The 13,652-nt window shown below is 46.8% G+C and overlaps 1 protein-coding gene across 1 annotated transcript in view; it reads left to right on the top strand.

Moving 5' to 3' along the window:
• The first annotated feature begins 6,046 nt into the window (after positions 1 to 6,046).
• LOC132406760 (BTB/POZ domain-containing protein KCTD19-like) overlaps positions 6,047 to 13,652 on the top strand; it is a 57,406-nt gene continuing 49,800 nt past the window's right edge. The window contains exon 1 of the mRNA XM_059992704.1: positions 6,047 to 6,074. The gene's annotated coding sequence lies outside the window, so the exon portion shown is untranslated. The remainder of the gene's footprint in view (positions 6,075 to 13,652) is intronic.

Raw genomic sequence — 13,652 nt, 5'->3', positions numbered from 1 at the left:
TGCCTGGAGTTTCCAGGGCGCAGGCCTGGGCAGGGTTGTATGGGAGACTGGCAGTTGCCCAAGGGAAGGGCACTAGGACCCATGCAGCATGACACCTGTGATGTCACAGAGCAATGTGTTGTTAAGTGCCTTGCTCAAGGATACAAACATGCTGCCTCAGCTGAGGCTCAAACCAGTGAACTTCAGGTTACTAGTCTGATGCCTTGCCCACTAGGCCACGAGCCAACCAATAGGTAGTAATGATAGCTAAATGGAGCCAAGTAGAGATGGAAAGATGTGAGGTTGAGTGACAGCAGCTGGTGGGTCATAGTTCAAAACAAATAAGAAAAAGGAGCGAATGGAGCTAGGTGGGGGGAGGGATCAGAAGGGGAGATGGAGACAGAGGCTGGAAGGTGATCATTAGAAACAGGAGAGGATGTAGTTACTGAAGGTGAAAATGGAACCAGATAAGGGATGGGTTACAGTCAGATGAAATGAGTTGGGGGTAGTATAAGATCATAAAATATAGGGGTGGAATTAGGCTATTTGGTCTTCTCAGTTTACTCCACCATTTCATCATGTTTCATCCATTTTCCCTCTTAACCCCAATCTTGTCTTTGCCCTGTGTATCCCATCAGGCCCTAAACAATCAAGAATCTATCAACATCTGCCTTAAATATATATAAAGACTTGACCTCCATAGCTGCCATCACAAACTAAAAGCAATTACTTTACACTGACATCATTACGTCAGACACCTTCTCTTAAAAATGAGCACAACTCAATGGCAGAGTTTGTGAATTATGACAAAGGAACACAAACTAATCCCCAAAGAAGGATCATAAGTGGAGAGAGTGAGTCACCTCTGGTGCAGGGTTCACAGTTACCGGAGAGCCTTCAGGGTAGTGGTCTGCTGCACCTGCGGGTGCCAGGTCGCGGATGGAGACCGTGTCCTCCCGCCCATCAGGCAAGACCACGTAAGCATACTGGGGGTTCGCATGGAGAAGGTGAACCCTCTCCACCAGCGGGGAGTATTTATTGCTCCTCACATGTTTCCGGAGCAGCACTGGCCCCGGGGACGTCAGCCAAACTGGTAGGGTGGTCCCAGTGACAGACTTCCTGGGAAAAGAGAATAGGCGTTCGTGAGGGGTGGCATTGGTGGACGTACATAACAGAGAGCGGATAGAGTGCAGTGCCTCAGGGAGGACCTCCTGCCATCGAGAGACCGGCAACCCTTTGGACTTAAGGGCTAAAAGTGTGGCCTTCCACACTGTGGCATTCTCCCGCTCTACCTGGCCATTACCCCGGGGATTATAACTCGTGGTCCGACTGGTAGCAATGCCCCTAGCTAGCAAGTACTGGCGCAGCTCCTCACTCATAAAGGAGGACCCTCTATCACTGTGGATATAGCAGGGATACCCGAACAGAGTGAAGAGCTGGCGCAGGGCTTTTATGACGGACGTGGCAGTGGTGTCGGGGCAGGGGATGGCAAAGGGGAACCGTGAGAACTCGTCAATAACACTGAGAAAATAGACATTGCGGTCAGTGGAGGGAAGGGGGCCCTTAAAGTCAACACTCAGGCGTTCAAAAGGGCGGGTGGCCTTGACAAGTTGTGCCGTGTCAGGACAGTAGAAGTGCGGTTTGCACTCGGCACAAATTTGGCAGTCCCTGGTCATCGTCCTGATGTCCTCCAGGGAGTACGGCAGGTTCCGAGCTTTCACAAAATGGTAAAATCGGGTGACCCCCGGATGGCAAAGTTGTGCATGAAGGGCGTACAGCTGGTCGAGCTGTGTGCTAGCACATGTTCCCCGGGATAGGGCATCAGGGGGCTCATTGAGTCTGCCAGGCCGGTACAGGATATCATAGGTGTAGGTGGAGAGTTCTATCCTCCACCGCAAAATCTTATCATTTTTGATCTTGCCCCGCTGTTGGTTGCTGAACAGGAACGCAACCGAGCGCTGGTCGGTCAGCACAGTGAATCTTTTGCCAGCAAGATAGTGCCTCCAGTGCCTAACAGCCTCCACTATGGCCTGGGCTTCTTTCTCCACCGCGGAGTGCCGAATTTCAGAGCCTTGGAGGGTGCGAGAAAAGAATGCTACTGGTCTGCCTTCCTGATTAAGGGTAGCAGCCAGAGCGAAATCGGAGGCATTACACTCCACTTGGAAGGGAGCGGTCTCGTCCACTGCATGCATCGTAGCTTTGGCAATGTCCGCTTTAATGCAGTTGAAGGCCGCGCAGGCCTCAGCAGAGAGGGGAAACGAGGTAGACTTGACCAGGGGGCGAGCCTTGTCTGCGTAATGGGGGACCCATTGGGCGTAATAGGAAAAAAACCCCAGGCACCGTCTGAGGGCCTTGAGAGTGGTGGGAAGAGGGAGCTCTAACAGGGGGCGCATACGTTCGGGATCAGGCCCAATAACCCCGTTTTCCACGACATACCCAAGTATAGCAAGGCGGGTGGTACCAAAAACACACTTGTCCCTGTTATAAGTAAGGTTCAGAGCTGCGGCCACTTGGAGAAACCGTTGGAGGTTGGCGTCGTGATCTGGCCTGTCATGACCACAGATGGTGATGTTATCCAGATAGGGAAATGTGGCCTGCAGTTGGTACTGGTCCACCATCCGGTCCATTTCCCTCTGGAAGACAGAGACACCATTCGTGACACCGAAAGGGACGCGCAGGAAGTGATAGAGCCGGCCGCCCGCCTCGAAGGCGGTGTAGGGGCGGTCCTCTGGGCAGATGGGGAGCTGGTGATAAGCGGATTTCAGATCTATTGTCGAGTACACCTTATACTGAGCAATCTGGTTGACCATATCCGCGATGCGGGGTAGAGGGTATGCGTCAAGCTGCGTAAACCTATTGATGGTTTGACTATAGTCCACCACCATCCTATTTTTCTGCCCAGTCCGAACAACAACCACCTGGGCCCTCCAAGGGCTTGTGCTCGGCTCAATGATCCCCTCCCTGAGCAGCCGCTGCACCTCCGACTGAATGAAGGCCCGGTCCCCCGCGCTGTACCTCCTGCTTTTGGTTGCCACAGGTTTACAGTCGGGGGTCAGGTTGGCGAACAGCGGTGGGGGAGGGATCTTGAGAGTGGAGAGGCTGCAAGTGTCGGTAGCGCAGCTGTTGGCCTGGTTCTGGATGGGATGTGTGTGTCCGTGTGTGTGTGTGGTCAGTAGCGGGGTATGTGAAGAAGTCCCACAAAACTGAGGATTCTTGACAGTGAGTGGTGGGAGGGGCCCGTCGTATACCATAGTCACACTTTCGAGATGGCTCTGGAAGTCCAGCCCCAATAGCACAGGTGCACACAGATTAGGCATGACCAGCAGTTCAAAGTCCCGATATACTGTGCCTTGCACCACCAAAGTCGCTACACAACCCGCCCGGATGTCTGCGGACTGCGACCCAGAGGCCAAATGGAACCTCCGACTGACCGGCCGCGTTGCAAGTCCGCAGCGTTGCACTGTGTCCGGGTGAATAAAACTCCCAGTGCTGCCCGTGTCAAACAGGCATCCAGTCCAATGCCCCTCCACCTGGATGTCCATCATGGATCTTGCAAGCTGGTGTGGGGCGCTTTGGTCGAGAGTCACAGTGGCCAGAGTTGGATCGCCGTCGGGGTACCCGGTCAGCATCGGAGGGTCGGGGGCGGGGCATGCTGACGCCGACAAAGATGGCCGCTCACATCCGGGGTACCCGGTCAGCATCCGAGGATCGGGGGCGGGGCGTGCTGACGTCGACAAAGATGGCCGCCCACATCCCGGCATGCAAGATGGCGGCCCCCACGTTTCACCCGCAGCGCTGCACTCCGCTCGAGGTTGAGACTTACAGACCTTGGCGAAGTGGCCCCGCTTTCCGCAGCTGGAGCAGGTCGCTTCTCGCGCTGGACAGCGTTGTCGAGGATGTTTCTTTTGGCCACAGAAATAACAAAGCACGAGTTGCTTACGGGCCACAGCCGTGGTCTGGGTCGGGGAGCTCGTGGAATGGCGACTGGCCGCGGCGTTGGCGAATTCGCTCCCGGGAGCCGGCGGTGGCGGGGTCTGAGGCGTCCACGAAACCGGCGGGGAATCGCACGACTGGACAGCGTCGGCGTTATGCCGCGCAGCTTCTAGAGCGTTGGCCTTCTCTATCGCCGAGCTTAAGGTAAGATCCGAGTTCTCCAGCAGCCGCTGGCGCATGTACACTGACCTCAGTCCCGTCACAAAGGCGTCTCGCACCAGCAGCTCCGCATGCTGTTCTGCCGTGAGCGTCTTGCAGTCACAAGCTCGGACGAGTGTCTGTAGTGCTCGGAGAAACTCAGCGCACGATTCGCCAGGCCGCTGTTGCCAGGTAGCTAAGCGATGTCTTGCGTAGACGGTGTTCACCGGCCGCAGGTACTGTCGTTTGAGGGCGTCCAGTGCCCCTTCGTAGGTCGGCAGGTCCCGGATAATGGAGTAAACTTTGGAGGAGACCCTCGAGAGTAGGATTCTGTGCATAACGGCGGGTTCAGTCGCACGAAGCTCCGCCAAGTACGATTGGAAGCATGCAAGCCAGTGTTCAAAAGCGAGAGCTGCGTCAGGGTCTTGAGGGTCCAAATCCAACCGGTCCGGACGCAAAACGGGTTCCATGTTTTAAAACTTCCAGTCAATAAAATTGATGCACCATCAATAACTCACACTGAGACGTAGGCGAGATATCGGCTTTTATTGACTGGAAGAAGGAACCAGGAGTGAGTGTCTATCATACAAGGTCCTGGAGACTGAGGCCGATCTTCAGGCCGCAGGTCTCCTTTATACAGGGGCCTGTGGGAGGAGCCACAGGAGCAGTCAGCAGGGGGCATGTCCCGACAGGCACATAGTTCACCACACCTCCATAGCTGCCATCACAAACTAAAAGCAATTACTTTACACTGACATCATTACGTCAGACACCTTCTCTTAAAAATGAGCACAACTCAATGGCAGAGTTTGTGAATTATGACAAAGGAACACAAACTAATCCCCAAAGAAGGATCATAAGTGGAGAGAGTGAGTAATTTCAAGTTCCTGAGTGTCAATATCTCTGAGGATTTAACCTGATCCCAACATATTGATGCAGTTATAGAGAAGGCAAGGTAGCAGCTATATTTCATTATGAATTTGGGGCGATTTAGTAGGGGAGGGGAAGAGGCGGCTGGGAGTGAGGGCGGAACTGGGATTCCTAATCGCACGTGCGGTAGGAGTGGAAAGTAGTTGTGAGGAACGGCGCGCACATTGCGTAGAGGGCGGCCGGTGTTCCGAGGTGCGCGCACAGGGCGGGAGCTCAGGGGGTCAAGGGTGCGCGCGCAGGGCGGGAGCCCGGTGGGTCAAGGGTGCGCGCGCAGGGCGGGAGCTCAGGGGTCAAGGGTGCGCGCGCAGGGCGGCCGGTGTTCCGAGGTGCGCGCACAGGGCGGGAGCTCAGGGGGTCAAGGGTGCGCGCGCAGGGCGGGAGCCCGGTGGGTCAAGGGTGCGCGCGCAGGGCGGCTCAGTGGGTCAAGGGTGCGCGCGCAGGGCGGGAGCTCAGGGGTCAAGGGTGCGCGCGCAGGGCGGGAGCCCGGATTGTTAAGGGTGCGCGCGCAGGGGGGGAGCTAAGTGGGTCAAGGGTGCGCGCGCAGGGCGGGAGCCCGGTGGGTCAAGGGTGCGCGCGCAGGGCGAGAGCCCGGTGGGTCAAGGGTGCGCGCGCAGGGCGGGAGCCCGGATTGTTAAGGGTGCGCGCGCAGGGCGGGAGCCCGGTGGGTCAAGGGTGCGCGCGCAGGGGGGGGGGAGCTAAGTGGGTCAAGGGTGCGCGCGCAGGGCGAGAGCCCGGTGGGTCAAGGGTGCGCGTGTCTTCAGGGCGGTTTTGTTCAAAATGTTCGAGGGGTCGCGAGAGGGAAAATCAAACGGACATGGGACGTGAATTGATTCGGGCTGCGATGCTGAAGGAACTGGAGACTGAGGTAAAATAGTGGACCAAGTGCGATTTAAACATGATATATAGGTGTTGGTTTTATTGTGTTGCAGGCACTTAGCCTTGTTTGATGGTGAATGATACTACAAAACTACTTTTGTCCATTCCAACCCGGGCTTAAACAGTGCCAACAAGGCGAGCGAGGAGCAGCCGATCTGGTAACTCGGTTTATTGTCATAGGTTCTGAGGTACAGTGAAAACGTCTCATGTTATCATTCCAACATTAAAGTAGTACAAGGAAAAGCAGTAACAGAATGCAGAATAAAGTGCATCAGATACAGAGAAAGTGCAGTCCAGGTGCAACAATAAGGTGCAAATTTATAAGGAGGTAGTTCATGATGTCAAGAGTTCATTGTATGGTACAAGCGAGCCATTCAATAGTTTTATAACAGTGTGGTAGAAGCTATCCATTTGGTGGAGATATTCTGTCAGAACCCTTCAGTGAAGACGGATTTATGGAAATGTAACTGAAAGTAAAGTAAACTTTGAAATCTGCTTTCAGTGTTTCTGTGTAAGTCAATTTCCAATCTATCCATCCCCTGCTTTATAAAACCCACTCATAACCAACCCCTCTGTGTATCTCGCCCATGAGGTTGAATCTGTGTGCCTTATTCCTTGAATCACAATTTCTTGGCAAAATGAGTGAATCTGCAGATGCTGGAAATAAATAAAAAACACAAAATGCTGGCAGAACTCAGCAGGCCAGACAGCATCTATGGGAGGAGGTAGTGGGGATGTTTTCATCAGGAGTGAAGTAACATGGGATGGTCAAGGGGGGGATAAGAAGTAGGGGGAGGGATGGAGTAGAGAGCTGGGAAGTGATAGGCTGGAGGGAAATGGGCTGGTGGGGGGGAAGGTGGAGAATTATGGGAAATAAAACTGCAAACTGAGCACAACTGTGAGGCTACTTTTGCTGACATTTGTTGATTTTATTGAAAAATAAGTTAAGATTACTACACAACTGGTATTTGGAAATATACAAGATGCTACATCATCTGCAGTAAGCAAAGGTGTCAACAAAACTTAAGTCACAAGTTCATTCTAAGACTAAAGGAAGCAGCTTTGACACCACTGTGGGTACTGTGAGAAATAAAGCTAAAACCAAACCTGGAACTAACAGATGGATTTGTATGCTCTGTAAGGGTGAACATACACTGGATTTGTGCCATCAGCTAGAGAAAAAAAAGATCATAATGAGCAGATTGGCTTCCTAAAGGAAAATGGTGTCAGCTTTTGTTGTTTGTGTACAGGACACATTGATAAGGATTCCAACAAGCATCTTTCATGCAAGGTATGCAATGGCAAGCATCCCAGCATACTTCATATTCACTCTGATGAAAAGGGGACAGACTCAGAACATGCTGTGAAAGAATCAGACACAGTAGTAAGTAACACCCTGGTATCTAATGGCTTCTGGAGGGCTGTTGATCTTGATTGTAAACTTCCTATAGTTCCAGTACAAGTGAAGTCAAAGAATAGTAACAATACAGTGCTTTCCTAGATCATGGAAGTACAGCAGTGTTCTGCACAATAGGCCTAATGAACAAGCTCAACCACTCAGGAAAAAGGACATGCTTTCTTTTTTGCAGTGTGGGTTAACAGAAGGTTGTAAGTAGTTATTGTTTCAGGATTCGAAGTGGCTTATTTAGATAGTGAAAACTATTGTGAACGACCTAACATCTATATGCAGGAAAGCACATAGGGAATCTTCCTCATCAGAAGGATCTCCAGGAATGGTCTCACCTGAAGCATGTCAATTTGCCAGAAATTGATTCAGATATTGAGCTGCTGACTGACAGATGTACCTAAAGCATTGGAGCTGTTACAAGTGTTTCACAGTATTAATGATGGATCCTATGCAATCAGAACAATGCTGGGCTGGACTGTGAAAGGCGACCATGGTGATGGAAGAGCCTGCTCAGCCAGGGCTGATAGTTAACAGTATCTCAGTTTTGAATTTGAATGAGCATTGACAGCATCAGTTCAAGACAGATTTCCCAGAATGCAGACAGTTGAACAACCTGGTTTGTTAAGACAAGACCACAAATTCATGGAGCTGGTTGCAAATTCTGTGAAATTGGTGGATGAACACTACCAGATAGATTTACCTTTGAGTGAGAAAGGAAGAAATTAACACATCTAGTTGTACGAAGATCGTTGAATAGCATGCTCTAAATCTAAGGAAGAAATTTTAAGAAACATTTGTTATTTTATGCTGACTACACACCTTTCATTTCCAAGGGTTATGCTAAAAGAGTGGCAGCAGAGACTCTAGAACACAGTGTTCGGAAAATCTGGTATATTCCACATTATTTATTTATTGAGCTACAGCACGGAGGCCTTTCAAGCCCGGCCATCCAACAATCCTCAGTTTAATCCTATCCTAGCTTAATCATAAGACCGTTTACAATGATGAATTGACCTATCATCTAGTATGTCTTTGGACTGTGAGAGGAAACTCGAGCACCTGGAGAAAATCCATGTGGTCACAGAGATGACATACAAACTCCTTACAGGCTATGATGGGAATTAGTAAAGCATTATGTTAACTATTATGCTACCGTGCCATCCCCCATGTTCTTTGTCATCTCAGAAAAGGAAAACTCCATATTGTGTTCGACTGTGGAGTGACTTTTCAGGGAATATCACAGTGTTCAGCTGTTAGAGCAACCAGATCTTATTAGTTGACTGACTGGAGTTATAAGCAGATTCAGAAAAGAAGCAGTGGTGATTATGGCAGATAATGAATCAATGTTTCATCAGGTTAAAATATCAGCAGAGGATACAGATCTGCTGAGGTTTCTTTGGTGGCTTGAAGGTGACTCCAGTCAAGATATGATAGACTTTAGAATAGTGGTACATTTCTTTGGAGCAACTTCACCACCAAGTTGTGCCAATTTCACTCTTAGGGAATGTGCAGAAGACCATGAAGAACAGTTCAGTTGTGAGACAGTGGATGAGGTTTTACATTGCTCCTGTGTTGGTGACTGCTTTGTGTCAGTGTTCTCAGAGGAAGAAGCAGTGTCTCTCTATTATGAGCTTGTTTCCATCTCTGCTAAAGGTAGTTTTTGACTCAAAGTTGATAAGCAGCAGACATAGTGTGCTATCTGTGATACTAGAAGAGCAAAGAGCGAAAGACATGAAAGATTTGGATTTGGAGCAAGATGTTACTTTGAGAGAGTACTGGGTGTGCAATAGTTCATTCAGTCTGAAACTTCAAGTTTAGCATCAAGATCCAAGATAGACCATTTACTAAAAAGGGTAACCTCTCCAGTTAGTTCCATCTATGATCCATTAGGAATCTTGAGTCCAGTGGTGTTATCTGCTTGGAAGAGCTTACAAGATGTATGCAAGAATAGATTTGGCTGGAATTATCTATACCACTATCAGTTGCTCATGAGTAGACAAGCTGGCTGGAAGAACTCTGCCAGTCTTTAAGGTTGTTAAATGTTTGAAACACTTATTTTGGAGAAGTTATTGCTGCACAATTATACCACTTTACAGGTGCAAGTGAAGATGGCTACGGAGGAGTGACCTACCTATTGTTGCATGACATGTATTCTCAGATTTATCATGCGTAAATCTAAGGTAGATCCATTGAAATCAGTTTCTATGCCTCACATGGAGCTCCTCTGTACTATGATGGCAAGTTGTATGGACACATTGTGGAAGAAGGAGATGCATATGCAGCTTCAGAACTCAGTTGTTTGGACTGATAGTATTTCTGTCCTGAAGTATTTCAAGAATGAAGTTCTTAAGGTCTCACAGCAAGCATCTGAATGTAAACACTTCAAGTAACCCTACAGATGTGGCCTGTAGAGGGTTGAGGGAAAAGTTTTTTCTGAAGAATATGATGTGGGCATCAGGGCCTCAGTCTCTTTAGCATGAATGCGAATCCTGATTGTTCTTGAGAACTTCTGCTAGATGATCCAAAAGTCAAGGGGATTATATGATGAATGTCATACAGATTGAAGAGGAGGTGTATGTTGTAACATATATAATCTATCACTTCTTGTCTTGGACCTGTTTGAGGAAGACAGTAACCTGGATTCTTTGATTTAAGAACCTGCTCGTGTTTCTTAGAAGAGGAAGCAATTGAATATCATTCTTGCTCAATCTGTCTTGAATGCAGGATAGCAAAGATATTCTTTAGGGAGAGAGATTGGTTGAGATTGTCTCTCAGTAGAGGAGCTCAGGAAAGCTGAAATGAAGGTCACTTACTTTTTGGCTAAGAAAGATTTTCAGATGAATTCTCGAGTTTACAAAGGGGAGTATGTGGGTGAGAAAGGTCCTCAGTTCTTCCATGAATATACAGAATTTTGACAAAGAGAGTTTCCACACAGATCTTTGTGAAGTGCAGGCTGTTATCAATGGTCCTACTATCCTAGTGATCAGGAAGCATTAATACCCAACCATCTGTTGCTCCTGAAGGCTTTATCAGGAAAACATTTATGTTCTTTGTACATGAAAGCAAATCCAATATATGTCAAACTTGTGTAACTGTCAAGTTTACTTAGCGCCGTTAGTCTAGGGCAGGGGTCGGCAACGTTTACCACTGAAAGAGCCAATATGGACCCATTTCCCACAGAAAAGAAAACACTGGGAGCCACAAAATGAAATAACACTGCATACAACGGGTTTTTTTTTGCCTTTATGCTATGTATAAACAAACTATAATGTGTTGCATTTATGAAATTGATGAACTCCTGCAGAGAAAACGAAATTACATTTCTGCAGGCAACAAAAACATTTTGAACTCCGAAAAAAAGACGTTGGGTTGAAGGTTACTCCGTAGTTAGCCTACCTTGGATCGAAAAATTAAAAGAAATCGCGCACTGGCGGGTGTCAGGCGTTGGCAGTGGTGATGTATATTAATAGCGATAAAAAACACGTTGTAGCGGTGTGCTACACGCAGCGCTAAAATAAAGACTGCAGTCAAAGGTAACTTTATTCGAACTAAACAGCCTTGCTTTAAAGCCTCCCTCAACCCGTCCCCGTGGGCGCGGATGCTCCAAAAGACACGTACTCACAAACCCCCGTAGGCTATCTCCCTTAGTCGGAACGGTAGCTAATTGTGAGCCGGTTCGGATGTGCCAGGGAACGGTGTCTCCGCAAAGTTTTCATATTGTACAAGATCACCATAATCTTCAAATTTCGAATTACATTTCAAAAGCTAACAAACCACGGGGAGCCGCATCACAGAGATCAAAGAGCCGCATGTGGCTCTGGAGCCGCAGGTTGCCAACCTCTGGTCTAGGGGAAGACAGTCTCTGGCCCTGCCAAACTTGTGAAACCTCATTTGTTTGGATGCTGCGAGATGGGTTTCCCTGTTACAAATCAGTACAACAAAATATCAGATGGTACAGCACATGCAATTGAACAATTGAGCTTTATAATTCTTAATTTAACTATATGGTTAGTAAAGAAAGCAAAGAGAAAAGGGGCCCATTTTAATGACACAGTCTAATGTGCATGTTGGAGCTCACAGTTTTCCTGTACGTTAGTTCTCCATTGATTTTCTCTGAGCGTCATTGACTCCTGACCCCATTCCAAGTCTACTCCGTCTTGCCGTCTACGACCTCTCAGTTCTGGCATCTTCTCTCTCCATCTTCCGCCGAACAAAAGATCTCAACCAACTTGCTCTCAGGCACACAAAAAGAAAAAAAAACTCCCTTCTTTGAATGGCAAAACATTTCAAAGCCCCTGTTATCTCTAGTCATAACCAAAACACTACTGCTACAGAACCACCCTTAGATTAGCATTGAAACCTTTCCCAGGATGTTACACTTGCTTTGGAAACAGTGGGTCAAGGAGTAATAAGATATGTCTTCTACAGAAGACAGAGGTTTGAGGAGCTACAGTTCTGGAAGCTTCATAATTTTGATTTGACTTACTGACTTGACAGAGTGGTAAAGATCACTCTGTATTGAGCTATACAGTGTACTGGTACCATCTGGCCTAGATGACAGTTGCATGACTCATGTGGAAGAAGAAAGAGGACATTTGTATGAATGTTAACATTTCATGTCTCCTATTTTTAAGTAGGAAATAGTTGTAATTATTATAGTTTAATAACACTAAACAACAAGTATTTTGCTTCCTGAATACCTTTGGGTGTATCTTATTGATTTGGGGCTGCTGATCATGAAAATCACCATATTTCCCTGTTGCACACCACTGTTTTGAAATTGTCTATATATGTTATTTCAATACATAATTCAAATCAATTAAATTGTTGCCTATAATGTAAGCTGAAAAGTTTTCTGTCTTACCTGGGCATACTTAAGCAGGATGTATGCTGCATGTTAGGGCAGGTTTTAAAAAATATGATATGGAGTCAAGAGGAGGCAGATGAAGATGCCATGAGGAATGAAGATGAACAAGGAATGGAAACTGACACTGATACACAGATTTTGAATGTCAAGTGGGCCTCAGATAACTTAATCTCAGTTAAATGACCTGGTCAGAGACTTGAGTTTTTCAATGGCAAAAGCAGAATTACTGGGTTCAAGGTTGGAGGGATGGAATTTACTGTCACCAGGCACAAAAATCTCCATGAAGGGTTTTATTTATGACTGATGTATCCTAGAATAACTAATGCTAAAATTAAGGAAGGATTTTTTGTTGGTCCACGTATCAAACAGGTCATCAATGACAGGCAACTCAAAGAGCTTCTAGTGGGACTGGAAAAAATTGTATGGAAGGCATTCAACGATGCTGTTGAAAATTTTCTTGACAATGACAGGACAATGACAGAGCACCAAACTATGTGCAGCTGGTTGACAATATGCTTCAAACATACAAAACCATGAAGTGCAACATGTCACTAAAAACTAATTTTCTGTATTCCCATTTAGACTTCTTCCCTGCAAATCTTAATGCTGTCAGTGACGAGCATGGTGAAAGGTTTCACCAGGACATTGCAATCATGTAGAAGCAGTATCAGGGCATCTGGAATCCAAGAGTGCTGGCAGATTATTGTTGGACACTTAAGTGAGAAGCCTCAAACACCGAATACAAATAAAAATTATCAACAAAACATTTTTAGTTTCATTGAACATTGCAAAGCATCAGCAGCATTATGCAATTAAACACATTATATTCATTAAAAGTCGATTTATTCTTTTTCTGAATTTGTATATGATATAAGTAGTCTGAAATTATATTTGTGTTTAGCTCCAAGAAGTCTATCGTAAACAAAAAACACAAAAATCTGAGGAAGCAACACTTTCAAAAATATTTGTTGCCCTGTGTAATTAAGGACTAGGGTACAGGAGCCATGTATCTATTTTCTGTCTGTCCATATTGTATTTTGTATTGCACATTTTTTAAGTGAAGAGTATAGTTACATATTCATGCTTTGTCTTTCAGTTTTAGTGTTGTTAGAGTAGGTTAGGGTAGGGAATAAGTTGGGGGAATTATTTTTTTTATTGACTGCTTATCATTTAAGTATGTTTAAGAATGCTTAAGTGCATTTGAATGTACTTAGAATATTTATTTTATTATATTGTTAGTGTTATCATTACAAGACAATTTGTTTTTGCTGGTTTTTTATTAAAGAAATTAGCCTACTTCAAGTTAGAATTCCGTTATTGGAGCGCATCATACAGAATCAACCCCTTCCCCCCCCCCAACCCACCCCATGCTTAGTCTCTGAGTGGTTTCGATTTGATTTAAAATGACTGCTACTGGAGATGTAGCATTAACATCTCTGCATTATGTGGGAGCAGTCTTGA

This window comes from Hypanus sabinus, chromosome 17, assembly GCF_030144855.1.
Source record: "Hypanus sabinus isolate sHypSab1 chromosome 17, sHypSab1.hap1, whole genome shotgun sequence".
Lineage (NCBI taxonomy): Eukaryota > Metazoa > Chordata > Chondrichthyes > Myliobatiformes > Dasyatidae > Hypanus > Hypanus sabinus.
The sequence above is the reverse complement of the archived record's forward strand: the minus strand, read 5'-3'. Positions and strand labels throughout refer to the sequence as shown.